This window comes from Trachypithecus francoisi, unplaced genomic scaffold, assembly GCF_009764315.1.
Source record: "Trachypithecus francoisi isolate TF-2019V2 unplaced genomic scaffold, Tfra_2.0 Lachesis_group15, whole genome shotgun sequence".
NCBI lineage: Eukaryota > Metazoa > Chordata > Mammalia > Primates > Cercopithecidae > Trachypithecus > Trachypithecus francoisi.
The window spans coordinates 87,942,744-87,955,952 of record NW_022681460.1 but is presented as its reverse complement, the minus strand read 5'-3'; the positions used below and the strand labels follow the sequence as shown (position 1 = coordinate 87,955,952).

Below are 13,209 nucleotides of genomic sequence, written 5' to 3'. Positions count from 1 at the left end.
TTTCCTGAGAAAAATCGTGTCTTTGTAGCCGTTCTGGATATTGAATATATTGAGACTCACTTTAATTATCTTGATTTTTATTAAGACTTCGAATTCCAACTTTATTAGTGAACTACATGCTTATATAAAAGTAGATTTCATCAAACAGCTTTCTCTTTATCTCTTTAAAATCATTCCCTTTGATTATTTTCAGTATGCTTTAAAATTAATGCTTTTAAATTTTATTCTTGAAACATTTGGTTTTTCCATTGCTACTGTCCTATTGATTGTTTTCCCCATATTTATCTTGAGATTTTAGTCTAGGTTTTATAACAAGCATAGCTATATTTACAGATTTTTTTCTATACGGTTTTTATATAGATTCTAATTTTTAATCTTACAAAAAATTGTTAACACCATTATCATTTGGGTTTATTTCCATCTAGTTCTCCTCTACTCACACACACAGGTGTGTACACACAAATACATATATATATAAAATGGCCAGCACACCAATAAAGATAAAAATGAACTTTATAAAGTTTTACACTTCTTTTAAACTGGATATTATATTGTGAACATCCCGATGTAACTGCATAGTATTTGAAACTTAGTTATTTAAACGTTAAATTGCAAACATATGATCTTATAGACTATTTTCCTACTTTCAAGACTTCTTTGGAACTGTGGACTCCCTGAAATGCCAGGGTAACATAAGTAAGACAGAACAGCTAGGGAACCACTGACTTTATGGTGTTAGCCAGTATCATGAGAGCCCACAATGTTACCTTTCAAATCAAGTGATACATTTATATCAAAAATTAAATAAATTTGAAAGTACGCTGTCATTGCATTTGCAATCTTCTGTCTTCACTCTTTATTCATTGCAATAATAAAAACAAACAAAAACCAACCCCAAATCCAATGACTATTGGCTGGGGAATTATAAGAATAGATGGGAGTGAAGACCCAAGCTGACTTTACCTCCAACTCGAAGATTTTTATCCACTAATCTAATTTCTCTTTCTGTCTCTTTTTGTTAAAAGTTTCAAAGTAGATGTAGGTTCTCTTGCCAACTTGATACTCGTGGTCTTTCCTTTTCAAGATTACATAAAAAGTATAACTTAGATCCGACGTATCAACCTGGAATGGATGAAAATATCACTGCTGATTACAACTAGTATTTAACGAGGCTTACTATGGACCAAACACTGATCTAAGTATTTCATATGTATTATGTTTTGTAATCCTCACAACTTTATGAAGGAAGTCTACGATTATTTCCATTGTCCAGATGGAAATAAGCTGGGGCACAGAAAGATTAAGAAACTTGCCTAAGTGACAGAGCCCATTTAACAATATACTGCAGCAGTCTCTCGACCAGCAATTCCACTTAAATGTCTTTCTGATGGAGCATCACAAAGTTTACCGCTCAAAACAGAATCCTTAATTTCCTTCCTCAAAACATGCACTTCTCTCCGTGAATAGCACCATTCTAAAGCCAATTGTTCAGACAAATAAAAATAAACAAAAACCCTGGGAATCATCCTGGATTTTTCTTTTCTTTTCTTGCCTTTTAGTCAGGTCCTGCGAATTCTACCTACAAAATATACCCTGAAACTGCCCACTTATCTGAACCGCTATTATCTTTATCTAGGCCACCATCATCTCTCTCACCAGAGCCACTAGTATCCCCACATATCTGGTGTCTCTGTTTCTACACCCCCTCTCTATAGCCCACTCACCAAACAGCAGCCAGAGTAATCTTTTAAAAATATACATTAGATATCATCACCCCTCTGCTCCAATGACATGTCAGTATATGTAGTCTGAAATCTATATAGACTACATCTTGTGCAGCCCACGTTACCTGACCCTTGTGTAATTCTCCAGTGTCATAACTGACCACAATCTGTTGCTCCTATTTTATTCCAGCCACGTTGGCTTTCTTGAGATGAGCCAAGTTTATTCCTGCATCAGGGTCTTCATACTTGTTCTTTTCTCTGCCTTAAATGCCATTTCCCAAGATCTTGACATGGCTTCATCACTTGAGTCACTAAGGTCACTGCTCAAATGTCACCTTCTCAGAAGATCACCATCTATTATAGAAACCTCTACCTAAAATCGCATTACTTACTCATTTTCCTTGTTTGCCATTACAGCGTTATCCTGAAAAATGTTTAACAACTTGTTCTCTTCAGAGGATTTTAAAAAATAAAAATAAATATGATTTAAAGTGTTAGCCAGTTTCCATGGTGTAGATACTCCCTTCATAACTGATTTCAAGTGACCAATGTGATGTTATTGGACAAGGAGTTGAGAAAAGATACACACGATTAGATTTTGAGAGCCAGTGCAAACTGCACTGCAGGTGTATTGCCTGTTCAAATTTTTCTTTATCACTCTATATTAACACCTAAGTTAAAGGCTGGCACAAAAAGTAATGTGTTGCTTGATAATATTTGTAAAATAAATGGATTAGTGAACAAGTTAATATGTGACTCTGTGGTCTTTAAAATATATATGGAAACGCAGAATATTAAAATCTGTAATACATATTTTGAAAAACAAAGGTGAGAGTAATGCTAGCCAAAGTAGGTTTGACTGCAGGCACAACTGTCCTTCCCACTCTTCTTAATTGAAGAGTCAACTCAATCCCCATTTGAATGTTCTCTTTTCAACCTCCTTAAAAAGGTTACTGAGAATGTAGATATTTAAATGTATTCTGTTCATCTTTAAATAATTTCATTTATGTTTAAGCTGCAAAAATTGATCCGAAGTTAGCCTGGTGTATTGTGTAAGCATTTGATACATTTCTAAAATGTTGTTCATGTCAAGAATATCTACAATTCAAATCATGACCTTCTTTTGGCTTGTATTCTAATTTTGAAGTTTCTGACCTGGACACAAAAATGATTAACTCAAGAATTTTAATAGTCATACTCTTGTTCTTCACTTCTATCAGCAATGATATTTGATAGTGTAATATGCTGAGTAGGCAAACAATGAAAAAGTCCCCTCCATGCAAAATGTATGTAAAATCAGCTTTCAATAAGTGAACAGTATTTACTACCTGCTGTTCCTTTTCATTATTTGCAGTACCATTCTTAGACTCACTGCAGGCATAAACCCTGGGATAAGGAAAAGTTAAGCCTGCATTCTTCATACCTCTAATACTTTGCCAATAGCTGCAATCGTTTTACAACCATCCACTTATGTTTAGGTTTAACAGAGTCTTGGCTTCATAATGAAACACTTCATTAAAGTATTTTTATGGTATCTGTTTACACATACGTTCATGGTAGAATTGCATGGTGTTCTGTTAACCAGCCCTTGCCATTTACACGGACTCAGTTTATAGTGTCTGGTTATGCTACTGAAGATCTTCCAGCTTTGCCATTTGCTGTTAAGTAATTGTAGTCAGTCAGACTGCCCAGGAAGCCCCATGGACTCGGTTTTATCCCTCGGGTATCACAAATGAGGAAGAGTTTGATTCCATATTGGTAAAATGCTACTTCTGTTTCCCAAAGATATGTTGTTTCCTAAGATTTACTTCTAGATTTTGTGATTAAATGTTTTATTGGACAGGGATTTCGGAATCAGAATTTCATGACCCTTTGTCCTACTTTAAATGAAAATGTCTATAGACTTTTTTAGTGAAAGCTTTTACAAATCATGTTAAGGGATGATTGAATGATCACAGCAGGACACCTGGCATTATGGAAGGTCTCCAGAATTATTCACCCTTTTGGGGAGAACTATAACCATGATTTTTTGTGACACTCATAACCTGTAATATTAATGTTAGAAATCTGCATGTCACTTTTAAAATTCTTTTTCTTTTTTGCCTCCTGTAGCCTGAGTGCTAGTTTGATTAAACTAGACACTTGATTTTCTCCAATGGTAACCTATGTTTTACAAATGATTTTTACTCTGTTGCAACCAATTAGGCCAATATGAGGAACTTTGGAAGGACCATGAGCAGTCAAACTTGCTAACAGCAAAATATATTTTTCTGAAGGCAGCATGAAAAGGACGGAGGAGTTCTCTAAGTACTGTGAGTTCCACGGGTCCTTCTGAGCTTCAGAAATCCAGCTCTCAGCACTTCATAAATCATTTCTGACCTGATGTCACTGAAGTTGTATTATTATGTAGTTAGTATCAAATTCAGAAAAATTGGGAGAAAATACAAAGAGAAGAATTTGCAGGGTGATTCTTGTAAGAATTTTATCATGTCCTCTTAAAAATGGTAGCTTTTCAGAAATATTTGTTAACTTTTTTGCATTCCATCTTGAGAAAATGTCTATAAAGGTAGATGAGTGTTATCTCCTATCCTTGTTTTTAAATCGTATCCAGAATGACATCAGGCTCTGTAGCCTTCTCATTTTTTCCTTTCATTTACACTCTTCACACTTCATTGACAATTGAAGTCACCACTTTAAATTTGAGGGTGAAGGCTAAAGGCCAGCTTGACAGACTGTTGGCAGATGCTCTCTTTTGTAAGTCTTCGTTTTAAAGAAAGAATGTGGGATTTAGAAATATTTCAGATTGTCATCTTGGTAGAATTTCTCATCTACCAATGAGGGATGCGGCATCTCTATTTATTAATGTTGTGTTGGTTAGATATGTTCACCCATTAGGTATGTGCAGAGGTACCTCAAACCATCTGAGAGGTGGCATCCCATTTTTCATCATCTATTCAATTGAATTTTAAAAATAACTGACCATCTTTTATATACAAGATATAAACAGACATTTATATTCTATAGTATCTACTGCTAGCAATTTACAATAGTTTTGGGGTAAAATAAAGGCAAACTTGCTTCATAACGAAACAAAATTAAATTATCAAAAAGAAATGTTCAGTTGTTAATTTAAAATATAAAATGAGACATGAGAATAACCTTAGGTTAGAAATTCAGATGTAGAAAACATCTGTATAAGAAGTTACTTGAAATACTCACAGGCATGAAAGGTATGCAAAAAGCAAAAGTAGACAAAACTGGATCTATGAAGTTGTTCCATAATGTACTAGTCAGGTGAAGTAGCACAAGTTACCTAGTGTATCAATTTTCTATTGTTAACACAACAGATTACCACAAATGTAATGGCTTAAAACCTCACAAATTTATTACTCACAGTTTAATAGGTTAGTAGTCTGACACAAGTCTCACTGAGCTGAAGTCCAGGTGTGGGCAATATTGCATTTCTTTCTGGAGGCTCTAAGGTAGAATTCCTTTTCTAAAATTCATTCATTTAGGATGGAAGCTGGAAGAATCAGTTCCTACAGGCTACCTGTATCCCTTGGCTCCTGACCCCTTCCTCCATCTTCAAAGCAAGAAACAGTTTGAATCCTCCATTGTACCACCCAAATGTCTTCTTTTGCCTCCCTCTTATACTTTTCAGGACCCTGATGATTACATTGAGCCCAGTGGATCATCCAAGATCATCCTTTCATCTCAAGGCCTTTAACTGAATTATATCTACAAAGTTCCTTTTGCCATGCAAAAGATCATATTCACAGGTTCCAAGAATTAAATATAGACGTCTTTGAGGGACCATTGTTCACTCTACCATAACTAGCCTGTCTCATTTCCATTTTCTCATCAGTTACTACCTGTCTCTTAGAGTTCTTGTTAGCAGAAACAAATTTCTGTGTGGTAAAGTGCCTGGCAAAAAGTAGGTCCTGAATAAAATGTTATTTTCCCCAAGGAAAAGATTATTAGGAACTAGAACATTGGGACACATCTTTGTTTAAAAAGCTCTAATTAATAAGAACCACAGCAGGGGCACACATGCAGGGGTTGGAGAGGAATTCAGTTAGTGCTGTCTTCTGAACACTCCTATCTTCATTCTCTCCTCTGCCATTGTTTACCTTCCATTTTCGGCAAGGAGCTGTATTAGGAAAATGTGGTTTCCTTTTATTAAAAGAAAATCTCTAAATTATTAATAGATATTACTTTTCCAAAGAAAGTGTCAGGAAGGAGAAAAACAATATAATCAAGATCTGTGGACACTTTAAAGATGATGATGATGGAGAAAAAGACTGAATTTTGCAACCAGGTTATGATAGCTCCTGAGGGTGATTATAATAGGGTGATTAGGCAATGCATGGGCTGCAGGGGATTAAATAGAAAAGGAGTGGTAAAGTAATAAACAGCAGAGGATACAGGCTACTCTTAAGAAAGTCCCTCAAGAAGGATAAGAAAATGGGGCAATATATAAGCTTGAAAATAGATGATAGTATTTCGTTTGCAATAGCTAAAATTGACTGTTAAGTGACTCTGATCTGTTGAAAGAATTCATGAACCAAGATGAGAAACTTTCTACTGTCTTTGATTTGTTATTCTATGCTGTTAACATTATACTTCTAACACTTCCCATCACTACAAATCTTTGCTGTTATTCCCCAAATGCTTTGAACTAGAGTGATTCATTTATGTGTGCAATGTCGTAAATTGGAGTACGTGTAGGTTCTTCTTACCTTGGTAACTACAGAAGCACAAAAACCAAAGGCAATGCCAGGTATTTCTCCAGGGTGAATAATTTTTAGAAGGCAAGTTTAAACTGTCGTATTTCTGATTGTCTGTGATTCACACCATTGTTGTACTCTGTGATGGTTTTATTGAAAGGACTGTCATGTTCCATGGAGAACTCAGCCTACCTGCTCTTTTACCAGTAGCTGGTGGGAAAGCCATGCTGTGCCAGTGACTTATTCACAGGAGGCAGGTCAATCTTTTGAAACCATAGATTGTTTCAAATGAGAGAGAAATATGTGAGAAGAGAATAGATGTCAAGGGTAATGCTAAAGACAAGGAAAATGCTTGCCTGGGTTTTCCCTGCAGCCAGCGTTGTTAAAAATGATAGCAACTTAATGAAGCATGGAGTACTAAATGCATTAATAAGCTGAGGGAGGACCTTATTCATTCCAATTTGGTCTCTGCTCACTCGTGTTACTCGTTTTCTTAAGACTGGACTAAAATTGTGAGACCTTATGGGCCAACAATGCCCTTTAGAGCTGATAATTAATTTGAAAGAATTATTAAAGCATATTTCTTGAGCTAGGAATGCAGTGTGTTCACAGTAAGAGGCAGAGTTAACCATTTATCAAGATAATTAAGAAAATGCATTAAAGGTTTGCTCTGTAAGAGAAAGCACTAAATTACCAGTAATAGTAATACTATTATGTGAAAGGCAATCAATAGTTTGTTTATTAAAATGAAATGTATTAGCAAGCTTTTTTATTCTGATTATAAAAATTTTCAAATATACACAAAAGTATAGAGAATACAATGGACTCAAATGTACCCAATACCCATCCGTAAGTATTAACTCAGGACCCCTCTTCTATCAGTTTTCAACTCATCCACATCCTACTTCACCTCTCCAGATTATTGGGAAGCAAATTCCATATGTATTACTCTTTTCGTAACTACTTCATTATGTATCTCTGAAGGATAAGACTATTTTATAAAGGAAACCATTGTCACATCTAAAAATTTATACTATTACTGCTGCTTCTTTAATATTAACAAATATTTACTCAGTATTCAAATTCATCACACCTGCTTCCAAGTTTTTTAAAAACAGTTGAATCAGGATTCACATGAACTCACATATTGCATTTGTTCAATATACCTAGGTCTCTCAATCTATAACATTATTATTTCCTTGCAACTTATTTTTTTGAAGAAACCGTGTTGTTTGTCCAATAGTGTTTCTTACATCCTGCATTTTGCTACTTAGGGTTCCTGTAGTACTGTTTGCATATTTCTCTAATACTATATTTCCCAAAAACTGATAGGTAAATTTAGAGAGTTACTCTGGTTCAGGGTTCACATTTTTGGCACAACCACTTTTTTTTGTGATTATTTCTTTTTTTAAAAATTATACTTTAATTTTTAAAAACATTAAAAATGTGCACAACATGCAGGTTTGTTACATATGTATACATGTGCCATGTTGGTGTGCTGCACCCATTAACTCGTCGTTTACATTAGGTATATCTCCTAATGCTATCCCTCCCCCACCTCCCCACAATAGGACCCGGTGTGTGATGATCCCCTTCCTGTGTCCAAGTGATCTCATTGTTCAATTCCCACCTATGAGTGAGAACATGCAGTATTCGGTTTCCTGTTCTTGCAATAGTTTGCTGAGAATGATGGTTTCCAGTTGCATCCATGTCCCTACAAAGGACATGAACTCATCCTTTTTTATGGCTGCATAGTATTCCATGGTGTATATGTGCCACATTTTTTTAATCCAGTCTGTCACTGATAGACATTTGGGTTGATTCCAAGTCTTTGCTATTGTGAATAGTGCTGCAACAAACATACGTGTGCATGTGTCTTTATAGCAGCATGACTTATAATCCTTTGGGTATATCCTCAGTAATAGGATGGCTGGGTCAAATGGTATGTCTAGTTCTAGATCCCTGAGGAATCGCTAAACTGTTTTCCACAATGGTTGAACTAGTTTACAATCCCACCAACAGTGTAAAAGTGTTCCTATTTCTCCACATTCTCTCTAGCACCTGTTGTTTCCTGATTTTTTAATGATTGCCATTCTAACTGGTGTGAGATGATATCTCATTGTGTTTTGATTTGCATTTCTCTGATGGCGAGTGATGATGAGCATTTTTTCTTGTGTCTGGCACAACCACTTTATAGATTTGCTTCCATCATACTGCAGAAACCATCTGAGTGTCTCTCTTTTGGGGATGTTTGTGGTCATTGACCAGCATTAATGGCCACAGGTCCATCATTTTATGGGGGCTCCCTTCATAGTAAGCTGCACAGTAAACTATACACAGTGAACCTTGTAGTAAACTGTAGTGTCCTGTGTACTATAGCAATTTACTCCATGTTGCTTTTTTCATTTAACATTAAATCCCGCCATTCATTGCTCTTCCACCTCAGGGTTTTCTTGCTTATTGTTACTTGTTAAAATTCTTCCAAATCACATTTATAATCAAGTTGTTCAGCACTAAGGAAAAAAACTAACATTTTCATGAAAAATGAAATTGCATTACATTTATATATTCTCTTAGGGACATTAAAAATAACTTGCTATTTTTCAGAGCTAGAATTTGAGATTTGCTTTCTTGCAGAGTGAGATAGAGAAGTCCTTCAAATACTGTCCCTTGAAGAGTTAGGCATCGATTTAAACCCTTTTGAAAAACAATTTCAACAAATAATTGAAAATGTTCTCTTCAAAGGATTATCATTAGTCATCCAGTTAGATTATTATTTCTTAGGAATTCTGGGGTGGTGGAATAATTCATTTTCCGATTTGTTAACTTCTTATGAGTTTAATGTGAGTATAAAAAGTCTGTTTTAATTGGGGGCAGAGTATTTCTTTTTCTTTTACAGCGCAGGAGCCAGTTACCCTGAGGTGAAATGACCTGTTAGTGTACCTGCGACTTCAGGAATTTCATGCTTAGCAATTGCAGTATACACTTGCGGGGGAGGGGTAGGAGTTTGGATAAGTGGGTTGAACTTAATAACTCAGTGGCAATTGCAAATCGTTTCACTATGGGAAAGTATTTGAAGTAAATTTACCTGAAGATAGAAAATATGGGTGGGCAAGCTCCTCCTGAATTCCCCACCACGTTATTCTAGGTTTATTGAAACTTATAAGGGGACATAAAACTCACACAGAAAATAATAATTAGATGTATTTCCACGTTAATCTTTAAAGTTTAAAACATTATTTAAAAACTTATTATCATTGGAGCTTGACTTAAACAAGTTCAGTTATAACATTGTCAGAATCTGTATAAGGATCTTTTCAGGGAATTTTTAAGTTGAGAGTGAACAACTAATTTTCTGAGATTGCCTAGACATTTTTGTAACAGAGTAGGAGCCATGTTCTGTGTGGCTTAGGTGGGGATGGGGCTTTGAGTGAATCCTCTGTTGTACACAGACTTAATACATTCTCCATTTCAGCCCACTTTTCACCTCTGCTTTCATCAGACCTCCCTCGGTGAGGTTCTAGACTTCTGCTCTGCTGCAGTCACTCAGTGCTTTAGGCCATGACCTCCGCTCTCCTTCCTCAGCAGCTCACTGCAGACCTTCCGGAAAAATGCTAAACCCTTCTCATCCTTTTCTTGTTATTGGTTTCTATTTTCTTTCTTTCTTTTTTCTTTAGAGTCACAGGGGAAGAGCTGATAATCGCTTTGGCTATAGGTATCAACTCAAACAGAGAGACATTACCCGCAGTTCTGTGAAGATTCCCAGATTATTCCAATGGGTACTAAGCTTGAAAACATGATGTCTATGATTCTTTCTGGTTATGATGTTGTATAACTCTCATCACTTAATGAAAGCCACCATTCCTATTTGGATAAATAAGAGAACTGAAAAACACACTACTAGCACTAAGAGTACAAATGAGCTTTCCAAATATATTAGAGATGGCATCACAGTACATGGAAATGTTAAAATCCGTAACATGGGCAAGAGCACATACGAGAAAAGTGCAGAGCCTCCTTAGAAGTGAAACATTTTTGTTCCATGTACATCCATTTGCTATAGGAGTTCAGGGACAGATAGCAATGTGGGAAAGAGGCAGAGCTCAACATTGGGCAGAAATTAGACACACACTCTTCTCTTGAGAGATTAAGAAAGAATAAATAGAAGAGAGTAATTCAGGTCCTATGAAAAGGATAAAGCATTGTCTTCCATAGAGAGTGACCTTCATTAATATTTTTATGGCTTTCGTGGAGATCATCCTAAGGAAACAGAAGTCCTGTGGCCTTATTACATTATTACAGAATCACACTTTGGCTGTGTCTCTTAACATGTGTGACAGTGATGCTCAAAAGTCTCTGTAAATCTCCAAAACGCAATACTCTTTAGTAGCATTTCTTAGATTTGTGATTCTTCTGGGGACAAAGGATCTGGAATACAATGGGTTCATGAGTATCATAGTAGAGGATTTTTTTCTTTCTTTTTTTGACAGTTTTGCTCTTGTTGCCCAGGCTGGAGTGCAGTGGCATGATCTCAGCTCACTGCAACGTCCGTCTTCCGCTTTTCAAGCAATTCTCCTGCCTCAGCCTCCGGAGTAGCCTGCCACCACCCCCGGCCAATTTTTGGGGGGTTTTTTGGTACTTTTTCGTAGAGACAGAGTTTCACCATGTTAGCCAGGCTGGTCTTGAAATCCTGACCTCATGATCCACCTGCCTCAGCCTCCCAAAGTGCTGGGATTACAGGCTTGAGCCACTGTGCCCGGCTGAGGTTTTTTTTTTTTAAGTCAAGACTTAGCCGTGCATGTGCTAGAAACTGGTTCTGGTTTTCAGACTTACTGACATGGGTATAGGTGAGCTAAGATATTCAACTGCAGGGCAGGGTCTAGAGTAGCCAGAGGTCCTGGGCTGCTCACTTCAGGCTATGAGGGCTCCTGAACACTGGTAAAAACCCCAGTACTGTACAAATATCATTTTATCTTAGCCATGATGTTCAAAAGATCGGAAAACATAACTCTATGTGATGATCATTGTCCATTGCTTATTATTTTGAGACTAAAGGATGCTTTAGAAAGACCCTATTCTCCATTTCCACACTAAATGAGATCAAGTTCTTAATACTCTTCTTATTGTAGGAGGAACACCTAATTCAATGCTGCATCAGTAATTAAATGATATTTTGTAAGATGACATGCAAATGAGTAACAAATGGAATATGAAATAGAAAACTTCCTTTGTTACGTAAATTGTCAAACACTTGGTATTGTTTTTAAAGTTATTTGGGATTTTTTTTTTTAAGACACCAAGTTTATAACGAGTGTCCTTCAACAGAAAAGATACTGGGGTATCATGCGATGTTATCTTAGGTTCCTCAAAGCCTAACAGTCATAGCATTTTAATATTTATTAATGGAGTGTTTGCCTTCCTTGCTGCACATGAGAACAGATTGGGGTGGGGGTTAATCATCTGGAAATGAGGTATTATAACTACTGATTTTGAAGAGTCTTTATAATGAAAACAAGACACAGTTAATAAAAGTAGCATAGATAACATTAGAGAGTTATTTTATTAGGGCCATTAAATATTTGGAGTACAGTACTTAGAAAATCACTATTAAAATTTTTACAGTTACTCTGAAGCCTGCTAAGAATACTGCTATTTGTTACATTTTTAATAATGCTATTTACTACATTTTAAAAGTTTACTCAAAAACTACATGACTTTCAAGTCATTTAAGAAGTCCAAAAGAAATTCCATGCCAACAAATTTAATTAATTTTGCATGGAATGTGAAAGAACCCGTAGAAAATAAATGAAAGAGGGATATTGTTTTGAAATGGGACTCATTCAGTGTTCTCTAAGGCGGTGACTGCTTTTCCATGTCACTTACTACTGGCAGTTATGTTGAATTATAGAGAGAGTCTGTGGCGTCTCTAGGAGAACTTCTCTTCATGGATTATTTTTATCTATTATTCCAGAGCCAACGCAGGAGCTATGAAGTCATAAATCCACATTGTAGCTGCATGAGAACTTGGCCCTGTCCCATATTTGCATGTTGAGTGCTTTCTAAGCAAAGTTCTTTATCCATAACCTTAGTGTAGTCTTATTTTTCTTAGTGAGTACCTGTGATCTCTAATATGCTTTGTTATCTTTTTGTTTTATATCTTTAAAAAATATCTCTATGTTTTTATTCTTTCTGGAAGGAAACAGGCTCACTTGAAATATTTACATAGGTTCTCTCTTTCACAAGAACACGCAGTATTTTGTATTCATTATCTCATTATCTCTTCCCTCCTTGTGTCTTTAGAAAAGTAACAATGGACCGCAGAGGGTAAAAGAGTTTAAGTAATTGTCTCAACTCACAGATACCTAATAGGACAAACACTCCAGGAATGTATGCCTTAGTTCCTGCAGGTGACAATATATATTAACTGGGATTCAAGCTTTAACAAACAGAAAAGACCAGTGTAAAACTAATAACCATAACATAGAAGCACATTACATGATTTTGGCTATCCAGTTAAACGTAATAAATATCAAATGTCCACCGTTTCAGAAGAATTACAATAAGAAATATAGCATCTGTAACGCATTTCTCATTTGCCCGAAGAATACTCGCCAGCAGCACTTGTGGCTGTAGTGTTTACCCCGAGATAACTTGTGGATTACCATCCTAATATTATCCCCAAAGTTTGCCACGAAATCTTTCACTTTTATTATTATTTTTGCAATGCTCTCTCACATTGACTTTGGAAACAAAAGACA

The 13,209-nt window shown here is 36.0% G+C and overlaps 1 protein-coding gene across 4 annotated transcripts in view; it reads left to right on the top strand.

The window, feature by feature from the left end:
- Positions 1-13,209, top strand: part of LAMA2 (laminin subunit alpha 2) — a 622,674-nt gene that overhangs the window by 188,792 nt on the left and 420,673 nt on the right. The gene's annotated exons all lie outside the window — the stretch shown is intronic.